General features: G+C 44.6%; 1 protein-coding gene and 1 long non-coding RNA gene across 7 annotated transcripts in view; one reads left to right on the forward strand and one right to left on the reverse strand.

Moving 5' to 3' along the window:
* The window catches only part of LOC309638678, a 44323-nt gene extending 22730 nt beyond the window's left edge, over positions 1–21593 (forward strand). Inside the window, exons 2-3 of one of the 3 annotated variants that reach the window (XR_014251240.1) lie at positions 9012–9170; positions 10677–21593. This is a non-coding gene — a long non-coding RNA (uncharacterized lncRNA). Of the gene's footprint in view, positions 1–9011; positions 9305–10676 lie in introns of those variants that run through there. The other 2 variants (XR_014251241.1, XR_014251239.1) reach the window with 2 other exon arrangements.
* Positions 1–25146, reverse strand: part of GMDS (GDP-mannose 4,6-dehydratase) — a 484495-nt gene that overhangs the window by 319042 nt on the left and 140307 nt on the right. The gene's annotated exons all lie outside the window — the stretch shown is intronic.

Genomic DNA, 25146 nt, shown 5'->3' on the forward strand with positions numbered 1-25146 from the left:
TACTATGAACTATTCCTGATTGTCTTCTGGCAGGATCGGGGCTGACCCCCTGCTGGATCACACAACAGGCTGAATAAGTGTATACGCGTGGGGTTCCACACGGCACCCCAAAAGAGAAAAAGTTTATCTGCAATAAGGTTAACTGGAATTTTGACATCAAAATATTTCAAAGAAATATTTCAAAGAAGCTACTTTAAGCATGAATATAAATTTTGTGTCGTCTTGAGTTACATATCGGAGTGTGGAAAAGGCAGCATGAAATACTATTTTCCATGCTTTGGGTTCCTTCAGGATTTCAATCTGGTCCTGAGCAAACCTCTACTGTAAAAGAGACGACATGCATTTCATCTGTTGAGCTGTTTCCCCCCACGAGACGAGCACCTTAAGGACAGTCCAGACAGCGGACAGGGCGAAGGAGGAGGGAAAGGGGGCGCCCACACGGCGATTCCCCACGGCAGGTCCTGCACTGCAGGCCCCGGCTCCCGGTCACTGCTGGTCACCGTCTCTTTCCTCCACAAGAGCCGGAGCCTTCTGTCTGGACTTTTTAAAAGGTGATTTCAAAATAGAAAGTGACCAAGAATACATGTGTGCCCACATTTTCTGAGGGTACTTCCAGGGATGGTGCATGTGACTGCCTGCATCAAATCTGTGAAGTTGTAAAGCCAGGGAAAAGAGGACTAAGACAAACTTTAATCTGGTGTTTGTAAAGCACCTGAAGGATATTTTTTGCTCTTTTTATTTCAGCATCTGAGAATTTGCAGGGAGAGGAAACACAACTTCAAATGTTGCCTCACTTTCTATTTTACATGGACCTGGTTCCATATATAAAATGCATATAAAATGCTTTCTTATCTAAAATTTCCCCAAGGGTTTGCAGCAAGCAGAGTTTGTACAACAGACTTGACCACAGCAAGTCTGAAAGGCTCTAGTACTCTCCAGGGGTCAAGGACATGTGTACAGAGAAGAATTTTTAAGACTCACTGTAACAGTTCCCTTGGAACTATTACTTTCTGGGGGGGAAAGTGATAGATATTTTTAAAAAGTAGAGCACTTGCCAAAATATGTATTGGCTCCAAACAAGGCCATGTGCATTGGACAAACAGTAAAACGGCTGTAAAGTGCTTCACTAAATGTGGGCACACTGCAGGTCAACACACATTGCTTGGAAACCGTGATGTGTAGCCCATGTTTCACGAACATGTGAAATGTGTATTATCCTCGGGACTCAATACCAATACAACAGCAAGGCTTCTCTCCAATTCCTTTATTATAAACAAAATCAATTACTACCGTATCAAATCTCTCACACGTAAAAATGATCATATTACTCTCCACCGGGGTCACAAATGCCCACGGGGCGAGCACGTCACGTCAGTAAACGAGGCAGGCCAGGTGCGGCTGCAGTGACCTTGTGCAGTGTTTCTCAGACTCGCATGGGCCTAAAGGAGTCACCTTGGTTAAGTGCAGGGGTTCTGGGCTGGCGCCCAAGACTCCCCGTTTCTAACAAGCTCCTTGAGAAGCAATGGCCTGGAGATCTCTTTGCCCTTCCTGCTCCTTTGCCTCGGATGACAGTCTCCACACAGAAATGCAACCAGGCTCAGTGCTAAGGGATTTCTGCAAAGAAGCCGGAAATCCATCCGTTCAACAAGTACGCCAGCCTCGCCTGTGTTCCAGGTGTTCCAGGCATGGAAGGTACAGCAGTGAGCAGACAGGCAAGGGTGTGTCAGGACAGACGCCCGACAAGACAGACGAGTGCGACGGACAAGCCAGCGGCAAGTGCTGCGGAAAAAAAGCGTGAAGGAGGGGTCGAGTGTGTGTGCACGTGTGTGTGTGCAGTTCTAGACAGGGTGACCAGGGATGGTCTCACTGAGAACAGGGCATGTGAGACCCTTGAAGAAGATGCAGGAGAAGTTCTGAGGATCTCCGGGGAACGAGCAAAGTCTAGCTGTGAAAACTGAGCTGAGTGTCCAGGGTCTGTTAACCTGGGCCCGCGTGGGATCCAGGTGGCTGAGAGGCAGAGACCTGGGAAAGACAGGCATCTTAAACCCTGAAGCGTCTCTTCTGATTTTAAATGTGAAAAGTCTAGTCATATATTCAGGAAGCATTAGGCTCCTGGCCATCACTTTCTGGCCTCTATAGTGGTAAGACTTTGCAAATACAATTAACATTTTAGTAAAATGCTTTATGAAAAAAATAATCAGCCATTTTTCTCAGGGCCTCCTCTCTCCTTTCTCCTTCAGCTGTATTGAAAGTGTATAATCTTACGATCAGAAGTTTTTGAAAGTGCACGCACACGGAGATCCACAAGGAACAAGGGCAGATGTGGGAGTCTCTCCGTGATCAAAGGGTGGAATAAAATCCCAACAGAAGAGAACACTCTGTTGGCCTTCATCTAGGAATCTGCTGCCTCTCGTCCGTCAGCGGGAAGATATATACACGCTGTGAACCGCGTTTCTGGTCGCGGTGCCGGGCCTACCCCGGACACACGCATCTATCCACCGGTCTCCCTGTGACCAACGTCAAGCATCTGAAGGGAGGGTGGTCAGGTCAAGGATGCCTGCAGAGACAGTAAATCTAATTTGCCTTTTATCCTCCTGATACAGAATCCTGTGCAGCTGGGAATCTCAGTGTCAAGTGCACAGGCTTCTCTGGGACGTCTACAGAATGTCATGTCTGCAATCTGGATACTGATCTCATTCTTGGTACTGTCTTACTTTGCTACCTATACTTCCCCACTGTCTAGTTCCTTCCTTAATAACATTAAGCTTATTTTCTCTTGGCATATTGTATGTATCATCACACTTGCCAATACTCCTGAAATCCTTTTCAAACTAAGTTCTGGAGTCCATTCATTCATTAAATATTTACTGATAGATATTATTAGATGCTCGGCATACACCAGAGAACAAAGATCCCTGCCCTTAGGGAGCTTACAAAAGTTATATATATATATATATATATATATATGGACAAGACAAAAAGTAACTTGCTCACAAGGAGTCTGATTTAATCAACAACATAATTAGTAGTAAGATCTCCACTCATTATTGTAAAACTGCTAATTCACTGCTAGTTGAAATGCCTTCCACAAGGTCACAGTAAAAACACTGCCAACATTTGGAATATAACTCATCTTGACAGACACAAAATAGTTCCTTTTCGTGATCTGCTATATAACTCACTGACTCCCAAGAAGAAGAGAGTGCAAAGAAAAATTTTAAGAACAATTTGGGATTTTCCAAATCTCATTTAAAACATTTTTAAAAGTCACAAAAATGAAAGTAAAATAAATAAAACCCATGTAACATGTGGTTAAACCAAGTTACTGGTATTTACTCAAAGGAAAGAATATATTAAATCTTGCAATCAGCTGAATGAATAATCACACAGGAAGAGAAAGACTGAGGTCCTTGGAATTCCGGTCATTTCCTTTCCTGGATTATTTTAAATTGATATTTTCTTCATTTGTAATTTGAGCCAAACCATATGACCAGTGGAATAATAATTGCATAATCACTGAATCACTGATTCATTAATCAATGAATAACCACTGCTGACAGAAACCATAAACCCCACCATGCAGTTAATAGTGAAGAGCTCCGTGAAAAGTTCCCAAAGCATCATGTTATTCTGCTCTTGAATTGATAAACTAGAACAATATTTATTTTCCTCAAAAATTATCATATCGTTTGGTGGGAGGTGGGAGGGAGGGTCTCCATTATTTTTGTCCAAGGAAACCTTTACAGACATTCTGGAAAAGATGGACATTGACACAGGTCAAGTGTGGGACAAATCCTTCATTTTATCACTGGCCCAAATGTTGTTCTCTCTTCTTAAGCCTTCTTTAGAGTACATCACAAGGAGAAAGTGGCAATGTTTGATTCCTAAGAAGAAATTTATTTCTTAAAAGGATGCTCTCATGATATAAAAGCCTTCTGGAAATTTACTTTCTAAAGGAGTTAAACTTCCAAGGTTCCATGCCATGGCCTTTTGCTGCACCATTTTCCCTGCAACGTGCCTGTACCTGGTGCCTTAGAGCAGGGGTCCCCAACCCCGGGCTGCGGACCGGTACCGGTGTGTGTCCTGTTAGGAATCGGGCCGCACAGCAGGAGGTGAGCGGAGGGCGAGCGAGCGAAGCTTCACCTGTCGCTCCCCAATGGCTCCCCATTGCTCTCCATCGCTCCCCGTCGCTTCCCGTAGCTCCCCGTCGCTCGCATTACTGCCTGAACCATCCCCTACCCTCCATCCGTGGAAGAACTGTCTTCCAGGAAACCGGTCCCTGGTGCCAAAAAGGTTGGAGACCGCTGCCTTAGAGCCTAAAGGCACAGAGCAGTAGTGCCTGACCCAGGCTGCCCATCAGAATCACTGGGGGCTCGTATCAAAACGCAGGTTCCTGGGTTCAACTTCTAAAGAGTCTGTTTCAGTAGCTCTGAGGCTGAGGCCTAGCTATTGTATTTTTGATAAATGCCAGCATGTTCCTAATGCAGTCTATTTATAAATAAATATTTTGGCATCACCAATCCTGAGCAGAGTATGTACCCCTTGAGAGGCATATATAATGGTTTGCAGAGATATGAAAAAACATTTACATTTTTATATCTATTTTTATCTCTTTCAATTTTTGAGTTGAATGATTTATAACATACAAATATATGGTACAGGATTAAGCATATACAATTTATAAACATATGTATCTGTGCAAACGCATGTATGTGTGTATATAGGGGATTCATATTCAAAAATATCTTTCTGATCAAAAATGTGCACTGGTCTGTAACAGGAGTCACAGGCTTTCCTGTCAAAGGTCAGACAGTAAACATTCTGAACTTCGTGGGCCACAGACAATCTCTATCGTATATTCTTTGTGTTCTTCTTTTACAACCTTTTAAAAATGCACGGACTGCCAGCTACAAAAGACTGCATACTGTACAATATGATCCGTTTCTTTGAAATGTCCAGAGCAGGCAAATCTAGAGAGACAGAAGAGACGCTGGGAGTTGCCAGGGGTTTGAGAGGCTTGGGGAAAACGGAGAGTGACCCTAACAGGTATGGGGGTTCCTTCTGGGGTGACGACCACATTCTAAAACCGATGGTGGTGAGGGCCCCGCAACTCTGTGAAGGTACTGAAACCACTGAACGTGCGCTTGAAACGGGTAAATGCACAGGAAGCGAATTCTCTCACTGAAGCTCTTAGAGGAAATGTTAACAGTTGCTCCCATCTTGGCGCTGCACCTGACCCCTAGGTTACAGCCTGCAACACGTACCTAGAGCGGTAGCTCTCAAAGCGCCGCCTGCGGGCCCCCGCCCGAGCGAGGCGACCACCCTGAGACCACGAGGAGCGGGGTGCAGGGCGAGGGCGGCCGAGGGGGGAACAGAGGAGCCGCCCACCCGCAGCAGTGCTGGGAACGGCTACAGCATCACTGGTCTGGTTTTTCCAAACCTCCTGCCACATGAGAAAAGTACACATATGTAAGCGGTTTTCCAGGATTCCGTACCTTGCAGCTGAACAAAATTCTTTACGAGCTCAGTGTCCCATCGTCCCGAGTTCACACCCAGAACACGGTCTGGACCCGGCTGGCCTCACCAGGTCATTGGCCGTGGAGGGCAGGCCTCGCTGTGGGACAGCAGAGGTCAGGTCCGCTGTTCCCCCTCTTGTGCTTCTGAACCCGGGCTTTGATCTGAGTGTCCCTTCTCCGCATCTTCCGAAGTTCAAAGCCCCTCCATCCTTCAAGGCCAACCCCACGAATGAGTCACCCTTCAACGTGTGTCTTCCTGTATTTCCCCAGGGATCACCCACTATTCCTTCCTCCCCACTCTGTGCCTCCAAAGGCACTCAACACTTTCCCTTTTACCATCTACTCATTGCACTCGACTTTCTTACTCATGTCTGTCCCGCACGCCACATACTTATCACAGGACTTTGCACTGAATAAAAGCTCAACTTGTCAGTTATATCAATACTACTGGCCACAATCAAGTTCTTAAGGAGACAGAAAACACCAGAGGATAGCGCAGGAGTACTCGAAACCCCCTTCCACAGGTGACCCCATGTCTTTGGCCCGTGGGGTCCGGGGGGGCCTCAGGCTCCAATTTATCCCACTACTAACAGGGAAAAGGCGGTGCTTTCCTTCCAACCAACTCAGCTTAATATGTGTACTTGTTACCTAATGAAAATCAACAAACCCTTAACTCCTTTTAAGGTCAATGAAGGAAATCAGGGAGACTTAATTAGAGGGTGAAATAAAGCCCTTTTAAAGAGGAGTTATGACCCTTCTGTGTAAAGCATTTAAGATAACAAGGTGTTGATAAATTAGGCTCTGGCTGGATAAAGATCTAAATACACCAGTGACACAGATGATGAAGTTGTCTTTTATAAACACACATTACATGAATAAACCAGCTTATTGATTCCTTAATATGTTTGCTAAATGGAAACAAAATCATTGCTTTTCAGTGCCCTACTGCAGAACGCCAGGTTGGCTAGCTATTGGTACCGAGAAATCCAAACGATGTCCAGTGCGGGCAGGTCTGTCTCAGGGATCCCTCAGCACTTCTACTGTCCTAGGCTTTGCCATCCACACTATGCATACAGACATTCCTGGCGTTACCCAGTATAGTATTTGTCTATTCCAAATAAGCAGGGCTCCAGGCAAAATGCCAAGAGAGTTTTAAACAATAGAATCATATATGCTGATTAATGATAATTTTCTTCCTATAAACGTCAGGAAGTAAATATAGGATATACTGAGGGTTAGCAGTTTTCCCCATGAAGAGTATTCTACGGGAAAAATAAACTGTCGAAAAACCTGCTTTGTGGAAAGACTTGAGAGCCTTGGGGATGCTGCCATATCGTACGAAACTTGCTAAGCAGAGTTCCCCCAAATAATGTGGACACGGACCATCCCGTGGCACCTTGAGCCACAACACACTCTCAGCAGTCAGGTTTAAAATAAAGACTCACTACATGCCTCGGTCTCTACTTATGTTCTACCTGGAATTATTTTCTGGAGGCAGGAAGGAGGTAAAAACTTGAACTCAGGAGATAAAGGAACCCTCAGTAGCATCAGGAGCATGGACATCATTTCTCTAATACGAGGCACCTCTGCCTACAGAGCACTTAGTGGGAAACGGTGCAATCACACCGTCTGGTGACAACACTTCGTAGGCTTGGAGCTCTCACAGCACCCCTGTGCCTGGCACACGCCTTCTGAGTGCTGTTTTTTGTGAAAAGAAAAGAAGAGGAGAGAAGAGGGGAGGGGAGGGGAGGGGAGGGGAGGGGAGGGGAGGGGAGGGAGGGGAGGGGGGGAGGGGAGGGGGGGAGGGGAGGGGGGAGGGGGGAGGGGAGGGGGGGAGGGGAGGGGAGACAAAACTCCTAGCAGAGATTTACAAATGGTCCAAAAGGAAGGCAAAGCAGACGGATTCCCAGTCCGTGCGTGGAATCAAGGAGTTAGATCACCCTGCAGTAACAAGAGCCTTCAAGTAAACATTCCCACTGAAACATGCTCCTGCATCCCAGGCCCCTCAAGGGCCCATGCGCCGCTGGGGGTCTGCTCATCCTGGACGCCCAGGAACAAAGGGGCTGCATCCTGGCAGTGTTTCCAGAACGGGGTTGGGGCAGGGGCAGCAAGGGAAACTGACTATTAAAGTCAGAGACCAAATGGGCGAGAGGCTGCATCTTGCGTCCAGAAGAAGAACACTGAACGTCTGTGACGGCCTCGCTGTCCAGCTACATGTTAAAGCCATTTCTACAGATGAGGCTGCGACAGGGAGCGCCTGGGGTCCTGAGCAGGAGAATCTGCCGTCTCGGGATTTGGCTCTGCTGCTCCCTAGTGTTTACAAACTTCCTGACCACCAAGATCTGCAAGTTGCTAACCTGCACATCATTTCTCAAGTAGCCTGAAATGAAGACAGAAAGATAACGAGTGAATGAAGACAGGCGAGCGGGGGGCAGGGGGACAAGCAAGAAGGGGGCAGAGAAGACGGTGGCACAGCAGTGCAAAGCGGTCACAAAAGCCCACGTCCTACCCGCTCTCTGCCACAACCTACCTACAGTCCACCTGCCTCGGCCCCCGTGCTTTCACAGTTAACCTTGAACCCTGAAACAAAGAAGGGGAAAGACCTGCTCACCAAAGAAGCCCTTAGGAAGCAGAGCCTGCGCGGAGCTCGGCCACTCTCCCCGAAGCCTGCCCCTCCCCGCCCCTCCGGACGGGACACAAAGCGGGTTTTGTCCCCAGCCCGGCACTGGCGGGCAGCACGGGCGCGCTTGTTGAAAAGCAGCTGTTGCTGACAGACTGGGAGCCTGGAAGCCAGAGCTAAGTGAAGTGGTTAACCCACATCCCCTCCCCAGCGATAAAGTGCTTTGATAAGCAAGCTACGAAGGCAGATGCTGGAAGGCCGGCCAGCGCGGCCCCCGGGGTGAACACAGGCCTGTCTGCTGGACCCTCGACGCTTCCCGAACTCAGCATCCACCCCTGGCCCCGACCCCCCTGTCCTCCCCGCTGGCAGCAAGGCCTAGTCTTTGATATGTCAGAGCAATATCCTGTTCGCACGGGGAAAACAGACATAAAAAATAAAAACCCTGCAAGGAAACACCTCTTCACGTCGCTTTTTCTCCTAAGTGTTATCCTAATTCAAACTCCTCCTAGAAGCACAGCATCAAAGCAAACACTCTCCCAGAAATGCACTCATCCCATCAACGGCTGCTCAGAGACACAGGGACATAAAATTTTCTCCAACTTTTATTAACAAAATGAAATGTGAAGTTAAATAGTGTGACTAACTTAGAGTCTCAGCTACTAAGCACCTCCGGTCATGGAGGTGCCACCTAAACACAGAGAGCCGGGGAGCCCGGACACCAGGCCGATCTCAGAGAACACTTTCCTCTGAGACGCGAGCGTGGCCCTCACCTAAGGGTGCCGACTGGAGTCCCGCGCGCATACGTCCCCTGTGTCAAATGGCTCCTTCTACCGGAGTCAGAGGACTCACTGATCACACTTCGCTCGTCTCCACAGACGGAGAAAAAATACAGCTGAGGGCGGGGCCTGGCCGCCAGGTCACAAGAAGGATGTAACCAAAGGCTCCGTAGTGATGCTGGTCCCGGGTGAGCATTTATCAGCGTTAATTAGAATCAAGTCATGGGATACTGTCCATTTGGCTGAAATCCTTCTGAAGTAAGTATAATTTTATAAGCATGGTGTTTAGAGAGAGAGTCAACGCTGAGTGTGTGAACACAGAGACCAGTTACTATTCAAAGCATGCGTATTAGGAAACCGTGATATGATCTATCGGACTTACCTGCATCACGAAGCACGTGAGCAATGTTATCCCGTAGTCGTTATTTATTTGTAAAGTAAAACGTCTCAGCTTTAAGAGCTGCAGAGGACACCGTGAGGTGGAGCCAAAGGTGACAGAAGCATGTTTACTTGCAGAATCCGGGCTCTAAGGTGGCAAGTGACAAATGCTCCAAAGGGTATCGTACTACGTACAATGCACATAACTTAGATCCAAAAAGCGCATACACGTGTGTGCCTATACAAACGGAATTTCTCAACTGCAAAGCCTTCCAGAGAAGGTGAAAAAAAAAAGAGAAATGATGAGATAAAGCCGTTGAATAAAGCAGCACTAGCCAACTCTTTTTCTGACACTTTTTTCATACTTGTCAGGGGAGGGAGATAAGGAAATCTGGGCAGTGATTACAATACCAAAAGTATCCCCCAAATCCATCGTACTCCTTATACTAATGGTAGTCTGAGGAGTCAGTTTCACACGCAAGCAAAAATATTTTTCTAGTGTGCGTACTCAGGGCCGCATGCGGCACAGAAGCGCGCTCGTACACATGCAGGAACTGCTAGAAACTCTACGTTGAGTACAAATTTCACTTTTTAGTTATGCTTGGATAAATTCCAGGCACTAAAAAATCAGAAGCAGCCTGAATATATACTAAAACCAATACCCAATTCACACACTAGATTATAGTCTCATTGTAATGGACATCTGATATAATCCACTAGAACACAAATCTTCTGGCAATTCTCTTTAGAGGATCTTGCATGGTTTGAGTTGTATTAAAATTTGAGCACAAAGCTCCTTGCAAACATAAACCACCAATCTAACTTCACAACACAATGAACTGGAGGAATGGGGGAGAGGCCATGACTGCTGGAGTCCCAGAGGGATCTTTGCCTTTGGAAAGCAAATTCAGCACAGAATTCCTCCAAAGGAGCAAGTTGTCTGGCACGATTATTTTTTACTGAATTATATCCAAGTCATTCACAAAATTTTTAAGAATAAAATCAAGTAAGATTGCACACAGTGAATGTTTTTAAAGGGCACTGTCACCCTGTAAAGACTGTTCCACCTGGGTCGTCACGATGCGATGTGCGGCCTCAGAGGACACATGTCACAAAGTCTGCGGGCCCTCACGTTCCTCCCTGCCTGAGCCCGCGGCGCGTGTACCACCTCGGGAGGACGCAGAGAAACCTCAGCCGCCCACGAGCACGACGAGAGCTCGCACCCAAAACCAACCACGCTGGCACCCTGATCTTGGATTTCCAGCCTTCAGAACTTTGAGAAAATAAATTTCTGTTGTTTAAGCCACCCAGACCATGGGATTTTGTTGTGAGAGGCCAAGCTAAGTCAACTCCTAAAATTAGTTATTAATTCTAATTTTTCTCTAGATTCCTTTGGATTTTCCTCTGCCCACAATCATAATCATCTGCAAACAACAAGGGAGATTTCCTCCTTCCCAAACTTCTATTTTCATTGTTTGGTTTTTGATTCACTTACTTGCCTGACTGCACTGGATCTGTCCTCCATTAGAATGTCAAATAGACATGGTGTTGAGGGCAGCCTTCTCATGCCCAATATTAGAAGGATTTTCATAACTAAGCATAACATTCTTGGTACATTTTTTTTTTTAGCTACACTGGCAAGGCAGACTAATGCCCCCCCCTCCAAAAGATGTCCATGTCCTAAGACTAGGAACCTGTGACTATGTGTTATATGCTGGAGCAAAAGGTTTTTGCACGTGTGATTAAGTTCAAGATCCTGAAATGGGAAGAGGGTCCTGGATTAGCCAGGTGGGCCCAATATAAGCACCAAGGGCCCTTTTCAGGGAAAGAAGAGGCAGGGATCAGAGTCAGAGGAGATGTGATGACAGAGCAGAGGGTGGAGTGAGGCAGGGCCACAAGCCCAGGAACACGGGCGTCTCTGGAAGCTGGAAGACTAGAAGACAAATCCTCCCCTAGCGCCTCCAGAAGAAACATAGCTCTGATGACCCGTTGTGGACTTCTGACCTCCAGAACTATAAGATAATACATTTACTATTATTATTACTATTAATATTATTTTGTGATAATTTGTGACAGCAGCACTAGGAAACTAATACATACACTACAGCACATTTTAAAAGTTCCATTATTACCCAATAATCTTCTGCTTCTGGTAAGAAAATACATAATTTTTCTCCTTTATTTAAGTAATGTGATAAAATAGAGATTGACATTAAAATGTTAAATACTTGGATTCCTGGAATGAATCTCAACTGGCTACCAATGCATTATCCCTATTATACATTGCTGGCTTTAGTTTGCAATTATTTTGTTTACAAATTGTTGTATGAAAGTTCATAAGTGAGATTGCTCTGTAATGCTCCTTTCTCTTTATATTCTTGTTAACTTATACTATCAAAATTATACTGCTTCCTAAAATGAATTGGGGAGGATTGCTCTTTTTAAGTTGCCTGGAAGAGACTGATGCCGTGTGACTTGACCTAAGTGTATATCGAGCCACATGATATATCACTCAGCTCAAGGGAGTTCATCATGTTGTTCAATTCTTCTGTATTTGTGTGTATATATATATGTCTGCTTTTAGCAGTTATAAGGAAAGTAGGCTAAACTCTCCTACTATGGTTACAACTTGTCTACTTTCCCGTTTATTTGGTCAGCTTCTGCTTTATATAGTTTGCCTTAGGTTGCTAAGTACAGACAAATTTACCATTGTTATCTCTTCTTGGGAACTGAAACTTTATCATTATAAAGGTAATATATCTATAACAGTGCTTTTGCCTTAAAGTCTTTTTCTCTCATATTTAGAAAGACTTCCCCAAAGAAGTTATATCTAAGCTGGGAGTTAAAAAGATGAGAAGAAATCTATTAGGTAGAGGGGAAAAAAAAATTCCAGACAGCAATGAGAAGGTCCTAGAAGCAAGAGAAAATACGGCTCTTTCAAGGAACTTGAAATCTTTGGTTATCTAAAATCTGTTTGTAAGAACAACAGTCTCTGCCCTACACCCCTTCCTTGCTGGCTGCCGAAGTCCTAATTTTGTTCTGCTGTATAATTCACTCTGCTGTGTGGTCAGGAAACACATGGTCTGGCCTCAGAAGGTAAATCATGATTGCTGCAAACCAATTATGATAATTCTATTTCCCTGACCAAGGAGATATGAGGAAACACCAGGAAAAGGTTTTCCCCTCTAATAACACATTCATGGAAGGAAACGTGGATGTCTGGAGCTATAGCAACCCTTTTGTGACAATGAGGGGACTAGCCCTAGAACCAAGCTAATACGATAAGGCTGTCGGGCCAAAAAGATGGAAGGAGCGTCTGTCCACGTTGACACTACTGACCTGGCCCTGTGCCCAGACTTCCTGTTATGCAAGTTTAAAAACTTTTCATTGTTTAGGGGACTTTCAGTTGGGTTTTCTGCTCCTTGGAGCTAAAGCATCCTGTTATATCACCTCTTGATATTTTTATCCCCAGTTTTAAGTGATACAAGATTGCTGAAAAATAGTTAATTTCAAAATTGAATACCTTTGTAAGAGAATATTTTTTTTCTTTTCCCCAAAACACTGATATATATATATATATATATTCCATGATAGTCTAAAATATTCATAAATTTAATTTTTAAAACATTATCATAAAAAATATTACCATTCTATAATCCTTAAAAATTAATGGTCTTAGGGATTCTTTTTGAAAATAAAGTTTCCAGGTCTGGTCATGATAAAGTGAAAATACAAAGAATTAAGAAATAATACACAAAAAGAATATAATTAAATTCCAGGAACACACACACACATTCACACACAGATGCAGGCTAGCATGAGACATTTCATAAGAGTTTGGGCTCTACTGGACTTTTCTGTGATTTTCAACAAATTAGGAAATATTGATACAAAAACAAATTTAAATTTTTTAATTTTTCATGACAATTTTTCACACCCTCACTTATACCTATTAACCTTTTATAGCTGCCAGATCAAATACTTATATCAAAATAGTTCAAATTTGAGAAAACTATAGAAGAGAGAGGCACACATTTCTAATCCAATAACATACTTACTCAACAGACTAAAATTTCAGAGCACACAATTTTAAGAAATAAGAGGTTAAATACACTGAGAAAATTAATTTTCAGCTTCAACATGATCAAGCAAAAAAAAATCTTGATTTTTGTATTATAACCACAGAATAACTCAAATTAAAATATTTCTATTGATGAATGTACATTGCCAATTACCAAAGCAAAATAATCAGAGTTCATTTTTTCTATAATTATACATGCAATTTACACAAGAGTGAATTACTTATATTTATGCCCTCCATCCATGGAATTACTTCAACAATCAAAGCTTTTACACTTGATCTGTAAAGACCAGTATCTTCTTATTTATTAGCAAATCAAATGTTTCCATATATTAAGAAAAATTTTTAATTTCTACAAGAAACACATCAAACCTGCTCATTCAGAATTCAGAATAAATTATACTCATGAAAGAAACCAAAGGGTCAAAAGAGTACATTCAGTTCTCATGGAAAATGAAACAAGAGCTGCAAACCTCCATTCTGACCTGTTGAAAAGCAGAAATGTCATTGTTCCTCCAATGCAGAATGTAACGTTACACGTCTCCATCACAAGAAACATTTGCAAACATTAAAAAGTAAGCAGTCCAGAAGAATCCTCTTACAAAGGAAGAAAAAAAGCCTAATTTTTGAACTGTCTGCAGATAATAACTATAAACCTTGGACAACATCAACACAACACAACACAACAGCCAAGATATTCCAGCGCATCCAAGCACAGATTCTGGAGGGGAGTTGACCCTTAAATAAAGGAATGACTCCAAGTGACTTTCCTGTTTTTCATGAATTTCAGCCTGAAGGCAGGCTCCCATTCGTACCAAGCAGAGGCAGCAAAACCTACAGAAAACCCACTGTTTTACTGGCTCGAAGAACCCAAGGACAGAGTTTGGGGCAATGACAGCTACTGGAAATGAGGTTGGCAGGGATGGGTAACCCCAGTAAAGACAGAGACAGAGAAGACGATGCACAATTCTGTGTGTAAACTCCGCCCACATCTCTGGCTGACCTGTAAACCAGGATAAGACTAACTGAACTGTGATCTGAGCTACTGCCCAAACTCAAACCACCGTCTGCAGCTTGAGTCGTCCAAATCAATTTTTTTGCAAAAACAAAAACAAACAACAAAAACCCAACATCATTAGGAGGAATGTACCAGAAGCCAGAAAGGAGAAACTGATGCATTTCAAAAGGTAAGATAATCAAGTAAGGTTGATGCTGAGATGGTCCTAGATGTTGGCATTAATAGCTACTGTAACCCTGATCAAGGACAGTTAGGAAAACACACTCAGGACGAATGAAGAGGAATCTCATCAGAGAGACAGAACTTATGAAAAAAAAGAAAAAAAAGAAAAAAATTCTAGAACTAAGAAACATCCTACTGAAATGAAATGAAATGGGCTTAGCACCAGATGGGTGATGACAAAGGAAAGAGTGGGCTAAGTTGAAGATGTAGCAAAAGCAACTATCGACTCTGAGGAGTGAAGTTACTGAACAAAATGAGAAGAACGTAAGGACCTGTAGGACAATATTAAAACAGCCCTGTTACTGGGCTCCTGGAGAGAAAGAAAAAAAAAAGAGTCCAGAACAAATAAATTTCCCCATTAGGGTAAAAGTCATTAATTTACAGATTCATAAAGTTCAGCAAACACCAAGCAGGATAAATAAGAAGAAAAGCACACTGAGGTGGACAGTGTAACTACCGAAAACTAGTGAAAAGAGAGACGTGCCTGACTGTCAGCTGGCTCACGGTTTGGGACACGCACAGTCCTCCTGCTGCTGGCACGTCTGGGTATGACCACTCTGGTATTTGCACTGCCCAGAGTCTTGCCTCAAGAATGTCAGAGTATGTTCTCTCTTCCTCGACCATCTTGTCCCTCAGCGTCATGCAGGGCTAAGCTGGTGAAGGAGTGGGAACATGAACTTGGATTTCCCTCAGTTCATGTGCTTCTCACCACATCACCTGAAAAGAACTAACCAACTCTGAGCATGACACACAGATCTGTGGATTAAACATGAGGACAGTCACTTTAGCACAGGGATTAAGTTAATAGGTTGGGCTTTGCGGTAAAACGTGTTTGTTCTTAATTTTATGATTTTCTAGCTGCCTCAAAATCATCATCTAAAAAAACCTTACTATTATCACACCGTGATGAAGATTAAACGCTTAGCTCCATCTCGCACATACAAAGTGCCCAGTAATTGTTTGAAATAATAACGATTGTCACAATGAAGTTTAAACAAAAAACCAAAGTATTCCACTTTATTAAAACAAAACAGGAATCTAAAATAATCCACAAATGAACCTATTTACAAAACAGAAACAGACTCACAGGCACAGAGAACAGACTTGTGGTTGCCAAGGTGGAGGAGGGTGGGGGAGGGATGCACTGGGAGTCTGGGGTTGGTAGATGCAAACTATTACGAATAGAATGAATAAACAACAAGGTCCTACTGTAAAGCACAGGGAGCTATATTCAATATCTTGAGATAAACCATAACAGAAAAGTATATGAAAAAGGATGTACGTATGTGTATAACTGAGTCATTTTGCTGCACAGCAGAAATTCACACTACACAACATAGTAAATCAACTATACTTCAATAAAGATAAATAAATAAAAAAGCATTAAAAAATAAAATGCTAAAAAAACACAAAAAATAAATAAATAAAACAAAAATTATTGCAACTTACTATTTGCATTTCATAACATAAATGAATCTAAGACACCATAAATTGTAAGATCACTCTATTTTAAGTTGCACACAGAAAGAAATAATCTTCCCAAGGGAACCAGAGCATTCAACTGCTTGTATGTCACCTCCTGATTGATTTCAGAGGTGGTAACAGGTACATCTTAGGGTCAATGAAGTAAGGCATATGTATTATGTATGTGCGTATATATATATATATATATACACCACATCTTCTTTGTCCATTCATCTGTCGATGGACACTTAGGTTGCTTCCACGTCTTGCTGCTGTGGACACTGAGGAGCATGTATCTTTTCGAATTAGAGTTTTCTCCAAATATACGCCTAGGAGTGGGGTTGCCTTTAAACGCTGAACAATATGACAGGGCTCAAATCTGCACAGGCAGAATGCCAGGCTCTGACCGGCATACAAGAGGCTCCATGCGACAGGAAGACACAAGGTGGCATCTATTATTACAAACTCACACATGGGAGACCAGTGGTTTCCAACGCCGGCTGCCCTTTGGAGTCACTTCAGGTGCTTACAAAGCCAGGATGCCAGGAAGTAAGCCCAGACTAACCAAGCCAGACTCCCCAGGGCTCAGGTCCGGGGACCTGCACTTCTGTCAAAGCCGCACACAGGGACCGCGAGGACACCCCACCTTACCGCTGGAGATTTCATTTCCCACCAGCACCCTCCGTGACTCTCACCACCAGTCACCTGTGCCCAGGTAAGAAAGCGCTGACCGCAGGCCAGCCTAAAGCGTTCTGATTTAATTTAACCTCACGAGATTTTTAAAATTAAAAGTGTCTTCCACGTGCCTGCGGGGGTGCTGAGGACAGGCCGGTCTCTGCGTGAAGGCAGCGTCGCCGCAGGGCACGCACGTGCTCAGATGAGGCGCACGCAGCAGCCCCGGGGTCCTGGCCAAGCCCCCCCGAGACTGGGCGACGCCTTGCCCGGCCAGCGGCCTCCCTCCCGAGGACATCGCCTGTGTCCCAGGCACAGCACGCGGCACCTGCCGCCACCTGCTCCGTCTGCGTGTCCCCACTGACCTGGGAGCCCCTCCAGGGCAGGGCCCCGTGACGGAGCCCCCAAGTGTTCAACTGTATCTGTATTACCCAGTTTTCCCAAGAAACTGACAATTCCACTAATATCTACTCTCAAAACCACAGTTATCCTTCAAAACACAAATTAAATTACATCTTTTCCATTAAAACCTGCCTGTTCCCCTCAAATAAAATGTCACCATAGTAACCCGCTACAGTAAAATTAAAGGCATCGGTGTGGGGAAATATGGGAAAATAATTCCCCACCTTCTTTTCTGTTTCACGCGCTAGGGGATCAACATCGGTGTCGAGAAACACCGTCCAGCGACCCTTTCTGTGATGATAGAAATACTCTGTATCACTGTGTCCAACAGCCGTATGTGGGCCAGTGCATGGGAACTAAATGTTTAATTTCATTAGTTTTAATTAATTACAATTTAAATGGAAGCAGTCATCATAGACACCACATTGGGCAGTGCAGGCCCAGCGGTGCACCTCGGTACCCCAGCACCGGCGTTTCCTTCAGTCTCATCCTAGACCATCTTTATATTAAGCCCTGAGATCGAGTATGTCAGAAGTATGACAGAAGGTGGAAAGAGAGGTTAATAAGCCAGCAGAAATAATACCCCTAAAAAAAAGACACTTAAGCACCGGTACCAGGATCTATATCCAGCACGTTTGATGAAAGTAAGTACTAGGCGACCAGGACACCAAACCAAAACCAGAGAAACAAAAACAAGAAGCTCATGAGGATGGGATGATGATGGTAGATTCGCTGGTATACAAGCAGGAAAAAGAAAACAAAAGAGATTTTAATTAACCGAAACTCACCACGTCAACAGTATGACACTGACTTCTCAAAGAAGCTAATGTCATCATAGCTATATATAGGCAAAAGCAGTTTCCAGAATGAGGGGGGATGGCCCCTCCCCCCTCAAAAGGCTGGAGAGCTGCATCTGGGTTAAGGATTAAGTTGGGGTCCATACCAAAAGCAGGGCTGGCCCCAACTGGAGCAGGTTTTACGGAGAAGGACCAGGAGGGCATTGGCCGGCTCCGAACCACACCTGGGGAAAGCTGTAAAAAAAGGCCATGAGTAATTAACTGGGAATAAAGATAGACCACAATATGTCTGGAAAAACAGTCAAGTAGAAGAGAAATTTAATTTTTTCTTATTCCTGAGATAAAAGTTAAGGGCGGGCAGATTTATGATGAGCACAGGAAGAGCTTTCAAACGGAGCTGTCTGGAGGTAGAAGGAGTATCTTGAAAGGCAACCACCAGAGATATTCAGGAGCATCTCAACGCCACACCCAGTGTCACCAGAAAGGAATGGGGGAGGGGTGGTATCAGAGTCCAGGCTCACACGTCCAGGGAGAGACCAACGCTCTCGAAAGGAAGGGGTCTGGTATTTTCCTAACACTGTCATATGAGTCAAAGGTACACCTGGACATTCCAACCCTTGACCTGTTCTATCCATGAGAAGAGTGGCCGTCACCGGTTTTAAACTGGCTTTAAAGGTTCTTCATCTCCCTGCTGGCAGTGACCCCATTACACACGCCCTCCTGCCCCTGTTTCTTTACAAGACTGACAGAGAGCTACATGTGAAAATGCATAATTATTAGAACTATTACTTTCTCTGAATTTGAGAGAGGTTGAAAAGCTGATCATTAATATAATAAATATTATTAAATATATCATAGTTTTATTTGTAAGTTCATTATCATTCCCTTTCTAGAAAATCATTCATTTATTTGTGAAAGCTTAAAAATGCACTACTGTTCAAATCCTCTGGGGGGAAAAACTGTATTTTATCCTTGAATACTTTTTAAGTTTATCAACCCAAAATATATAATAAATAATTCTGAGAGAACAAAGCTCAGAAGCACTGACCTGAAAATTATATAGAATAAAAAATATGAATTTTTTAAAAAATGGAAATAGAATTGCTCCATTTTCAGCACTAACATTAGAGTCTGTCTTTCGAATTTTTTAAATTTATAAAATAAGCTTTATAGCTGAACTGACAATAAATAATACAATCACGTTTTCAAAATAAAAGAGCCAAAGATCACATCAGCAAACACGAGCCTCTCAGTTTCTCACTAGACTTCGTTCTCAGTTCTCTAAATTGCTCTCTCTATTCCATCAGCCATAGAAGTGATTTTAGTGACATAAACACCCTCATTTCACAGATGAAAAATCAACTGAGGTCACAGAATCACCCCCGGAACAAGGGTGGCCCTTGGGCCTCCCGCCCCCAGATCCTGACGCCCCCGCCCCTTGGCTGCCCATCACGACCGCCTCACGTGTCACCCTCCACAAACGCTGGGCAGGAGGGTTCCACGAGGATCGGCCTTCCCTTAAATTCCCAACAGGAAGCACGTCTTAAATATTTTTATCTTATTTTCAGGTTCTTGATAAACACAGGTGAAAAACGAACAGCAAAACAAAACGAAGCGAGTTTCTGAGTTCCGTGATTATTTAAAGCATCTTCATCAATTCATCCAGAAAGTACTGATCGGGCAGCTACAATGGGCCACCACCACCCAGGGCTTCATCCTGGTACAAGCCGTCCTAGAAGGTGCCGCAGGGACAAAATCTCTGCCTTCGTGGAGCTTATACACAGAGTATGTTTGCTCATGGTAAGTGCTGTGGAGAGAAACAAAAGCAGAGAAGGGAGCTAGTGCAGGGGACACCTCGCTGAGGAGGGGACACCTGAGAAAGACCCCAAGGAAGGAGGCAAGCCGTGAGGGCAGCTGAAGGAGGAGTGGCCGGAGGGGCACGGCCGCCAGGGCGGCTGCAGGCGGGACGGGGGAGCGAGCGGGAAGGGCCGCAGCAGGCCCCGCAGGGCCGGGGATGCCACGTGCTGCTTGGACACGGCCCCCCACCCGCTCACGGCACTCAGCGCGCAGCATCTACCCCTGGGCCGACCGGCCAGCACGTAAGACACGGTTATGGCGCTCAGGAGACAGGACAACTTGCTCCTGTGGTTGTGGCAGTCTCCCCGAGTCCATCTTTGGTGTCTGGAGCTGCGACTCTGAGGAGTGAAAACGATGTCCTACAGGGGTCAGGACTCCAGGCCTTGAGAGAGCCAGCCCACACCACTGAGCCATCTCCGGAGGACGCTCTTCACAGCCCAGTGCAGCGGCAGGAGACAGGAGGACAGAGGAGGGACGCGTGCTGACTGACGTGCCAGCTCATTCGCCGTCCGGGACCTTCACGGCACGTCAGAAGCTTCCAGCGCGGCTATCGCTAGGAATTGACTTTCACACCGGGGACCCTCAGCCAGTGCAAGGCTAAGAGACCGGCGGCTGAATGAAACTGAGCACTCAGTGAGGATCTTTCGCTCAGTATTTCCTCGATCACAGTTACGCCTGGATCAGCACGAGAAACCAGTGACAACACTGCCGGCAGCATTCCCTGCAGCCGCCTGAGGCATTCTCACGACTGCAGTCGCCTCAGGCACAGGGCTGCTCGCAGAAGAGTCCAGAGAGCCCAAAAGAAGCCTCTGCCTCGTGCACTGAGAGGGCAGGAGCATCGGGGCGGGGCGGGGCGGGGGGGCACCCTGAGAGCCTGAACGGTCATGGACAATAGTCATTCTTAGGGTGATTTTCTGCCTTCAGTAAATATAATCTATATATTAGGAAATCTCATAGAACTATTCGAGTAGGTCCAATTCAGAAAAACCACTATGACTATGTTGTCACTGCTTTGCTTTGTTGGGCTCGAACATTTGCTGCTTATGGCAAACTGAGGAAGAAGGATTCCCAGCTTAGGATCCTGGGACCGACGTGGAGATGCACAGAGATCCCAGGAAGAACTGTGTGAGCCGTATCATGAGTCTGCATTAAAATAAGAAAAAATATGCTTTTGCTTTACTGAATACATCCCTACACCACGTTCAAAACTACGCGCCTGGTAAAATGCTAAGGCCAAACACTCTTCCTTCATGCATCTAGAAACTAAAAATCAAAGTATAAAAATAACCATTTTCTTTGTTAATGAGCCAAAGCACCAAGTTTTAAACTGTAATGCATGAATGTCATCTTCAGAACAAGTTCAGAGGATGAGTCTAAAACCTGTATTGAGAGACGAGTCCTGAAGGGAAGGATCAGCTGGGAACAAACAGACAGCAGTTTAAATTCCCAACACCGATGTCCTGGAGCAAATCAACAAGCTTTCTGAGCCTTCGTTTTCTTACCTATAACATGAAGACATGACTCGCTGCGCCTCGCTTGTAGGGTAGAGATATCACACAAAGCCTCCGCCAGCCAACACATCGTACTTATTACCACCAGTTTGCTTTAGGGTCTGTTTCTGTTTTTTGGTTTGTTTGTTTTGTTAATATTTTATTTATTTACTTACTTTGGCCGCACCACGCGGCATGCAGGATCTCAGTTCCCCGACCAGGGATGGATCTCGCGCCCTCTGCAGTGGAAGCGCAGAGTCTTAACCACTGGACCGCCAGGGAAGTCCCTTCAGGGTCTGTTTTCGGTCAGGTCCTACAAACACAATGTGTGCCCCCATGAGCCACGGACACACGCTGCTACACACAAGCCCAGGACCAAAGCGTCAGGAGGACAGAGATTCTGTCCGATCACTGCTACCTTCCCCACACAGAGCACAGTGCATGGAACTTAAAATACTGAATATGTATCTCTTTTGATTAGAAGGAAAAAAGGAAGAGTATTTGAATAAACCTCAAAGTTGGGACCAGCCTTAACTTTTGCATCAATTCCTGCTCTAATAATAGACTCTGGCAGTTCTGACCGTAAAGATAACCAATAAGGGAGATCTTTAATTTCTTAAAGAATTCATTTGTCCAAAGTGGTAGACATTTCTTGTAAATTTTTTCAATTTGCAAATAAATACATATCCATACTTGAAACTTCAAAGGCCAAAAAGCACAAGTATTCACAACCATAAACACAAGGGGCTGGAAACTATGTAAAAACAAACAAAAACAAACCATAATAAGTGCTATGTATGATTCTAGTACTACAAATAAAACCAAACTATAAAAACTACTAATACATAAACTGTTTAAGAAAATGATGATCCTACAGCTAAAACCTTCATAGGGCTGGCTCTGGCAGTCATGTTCCAAATTCAGTAAAGGAGCCTGATGCCACAATGGCTGCCAGGAACACGCGAGTCGAACACAATCCCAAAGGAACAAAGCATGTGGAGCACAGCGTTTCAGCAGCCCTGAATAATACCCCACCTGTCGTTAGGTCAAACAGTTTGGCCCACTTCCATAACGAGACAAAAGTCACTTTTGTTGCAGTCGGGGAAGCTGTTTGAAGGTTGGAAGTACTCTGAGTGGTTTGAAAAGCACAGCAATAAATAAAACCTGTTCAGGCCCCTAACATTACTGGTCAAAAATAGCCATGAATTGACAGACGTTACTAGTTGAGCTACATGCCCAGGTGATAGACAAATTGAGTTATATAAATAGGTGACCTACAAATAAAGATATCAAGAATGAATAATTAATGACAGACCATGTGGAAAAGCTATCTCACAAATTTAGAACATTAACAAATGGCACCTAATGAAATGGTTTTCAAAGTACAAAGAGTAGATCTCACATTTTCCATCACCTGAAAAGTAGATCTTGTCATAAATTATGTTTTCACACATCAAACTGATGTTAAAAGGTAACTCAAGCTCAGGGAACAACTTTAGTATTCTACATTTTTAAAAGTCAAACTGTTTTTAGTTAATAATCACAGTTGTATAAATGTAATTACTGTATTTTTTCAGTCCGTCAAAGTTGAGTCAAAGTATTTTGGAAAGGAGGAGAAAAAATACCAACGTCAAGAAAAGGTTTAAAAGAAACTTGAGGGAGGGGAGGAGAGGCTGACAGAGGTGTCTGTCCGCATGCTAAGTCTGTTTTCCTCTTTCCTGGGGTCCCAAGGCGCCTATTCCCACGCCCCCCAAACACTTCTCCTGGCCGCCTCACCCCTCCCCACTAAGGGACTCTGGTGGTCCGGCCCTGCTGCCTGCACTGCGGGGGCAGAGGGTTCCGGGATGGGCAGTGCAGCTCGTGTGGGAAGAAGGTGGCCTTGCCTCCCCAGCTTCCAGAAAGGGCAGGCTGATTTCACTTCGGGTAATTCTCTAAGAATTCCACAATATGCCACTTACAGAGTGCTATTTTTTTTTTTTTGGAGGGGGGAGTCCTTCTAAGCACTGCACTTATATTCCTATAAACTTCACAGTAACCCTATGAAGTCAGTCCTGTTATTATCTCTCTGTTATAGACAAGGAAACAGGCAGAGAAAGATTAAATGACCTGTCCAAAATCACAAAGGCCAGAAAGTGGCAGAGGCAGGGCCCAGGCCCCGAGCTTCAGACCCCGCCCTCCGAGCCACTCTACCCTGCTGCCCTGAATCCCGCCTCTCTGAAATCCTATTCGGAGCACATAAACGGCAAACCAAGCAAGAAAGACCAAAAAACGAAACTGTGGTGTAAACCATTTTCTATTAAAAGTCTTACGATATTGATTTAATTACAGACTGACACTGAAGGGGGGCAGGACTCGCCACCCCAAAATACGCCACTTTGGCTTAAGGGTTATTTTGAGCCAAAGGTACCAGAGAAAGAGCGGGAGTAGGGAGGGTGTCCTGACCTCTCCTTTCCTTTCTGAAAGCAGGAGAGAAACTCCCATGTGAAACACGCCCTCCCGACGCCTGGAAGCTCTCATCGGGAGACCAGGGTGGAGGCCAAGGAGCCTGGGAACACAGCCCTCAGCGTCCGCGTCTCTCCGCACACTTCGGCTCCTTTTCCCAACTGCGCCTCTCGGTTCAACCTGGTGTATGAACACCGAGGCCTCGCACTTCTCTGGGTCTTCGTTGTCCTGCGGGGGCTCCCAGGACAGGTAAAAATCTGTACGCTTTTCTCCTGCTCATCTGTCTTCTGTCAGTTTAATTCTCAAGCCCAGCCAGAGACCCTAAGGGGGTAGAGGTAACGTTCTGCCTTCCCTACAGTGTAAATCTCATAACAAACAGATGACAGGAAAGCAAACCAACTCAAAATAATAAAATTATAAATTCATGAAAAATCCAGGCTCTTGGAGAGAAGATGGCTGTGGTGCCCTCAGCTCTCTGGGTTTCAGAGCAGCCAGGAAACCAACCAACCAGACAAACAATTTTACATCGCTTTTGGATCAAAATAAGGAAGAAAAAATGTAACATCTGACATTCACAATGATACACATGTCCATATCTAGGAGAGGAGAGGCATGATTTGATAGCAGTTAATCCATTAATGTGTTAAAGACCAGAGAACTTAGCTCTTTTCAGGGTGGTGTAAAAATCTGAAAAGCTAAAAGGAGGTCAGGCCACACAAGTAGAGGAATACTTGCTGGATTAGGGGAAGCGTTTGCAAGGCTGGGTCCTCAGAACCCATCCTGCCTGAGCAGAACAATGGGGTCACCCAGAGAAGCCTGGGGAGCCAGCGGGCAAGGAGATCCTGGGACACAGCGGCGACCAGATGAGGGAAGGGGATCTGTCCCCACGAGAAAGGAAGAAAGACTTAAGTTAAAAGGAGAAAAGTTCTTCTCTGTCTCTCCAGAATTAAGACTTATAAGTGTCTCATGCATGTCTCAACTTAATACATGCAAAAATTCTCCAAAATAAGAAGTAACTCACAATATCAAAGGCTGCTCACCCAGTCGAAAGCCTGTAAGTGGAAAAGTCTATCATATTGTAGATAAAAATACTCAAAACTTACCAACGTCCACCATATTCTAGGCACTGAAGAATCTTTGAGGATAGAAATTTATCTACTCAATTCACCTATAACAAGAAGCTCAAGAAGTTCTATTTTTTTAAATACGTAATTTATAACCATCACAATATGACATTTTAATTGCTACACTCATGGTATAAACAACGTGTTACAGGTACTCAAAGCAAGACTCATATAGGGTGCTGGTGTGTTAGGATGTAGCTGGAGCCAGGTGCCCGAGATGCTGCAGAAGGTCCTTTCCCACCACATCACCTCTGAAGAGGAGATTATGGTGAGAGTGAAGCACATTC

Source organism: Balaenoptera physalus (assembly GCF_965194825.1).
Source record: "Balaenoptera physalus genome assembly, chromosome: 11".
Classification (NCBI taxonomy): Eukaryota; Metazoa; Chordata; class Mammalia; order Artiodactyla; family Balaenopteridae; genus Balaenoptera; species Balaenoptera physalus.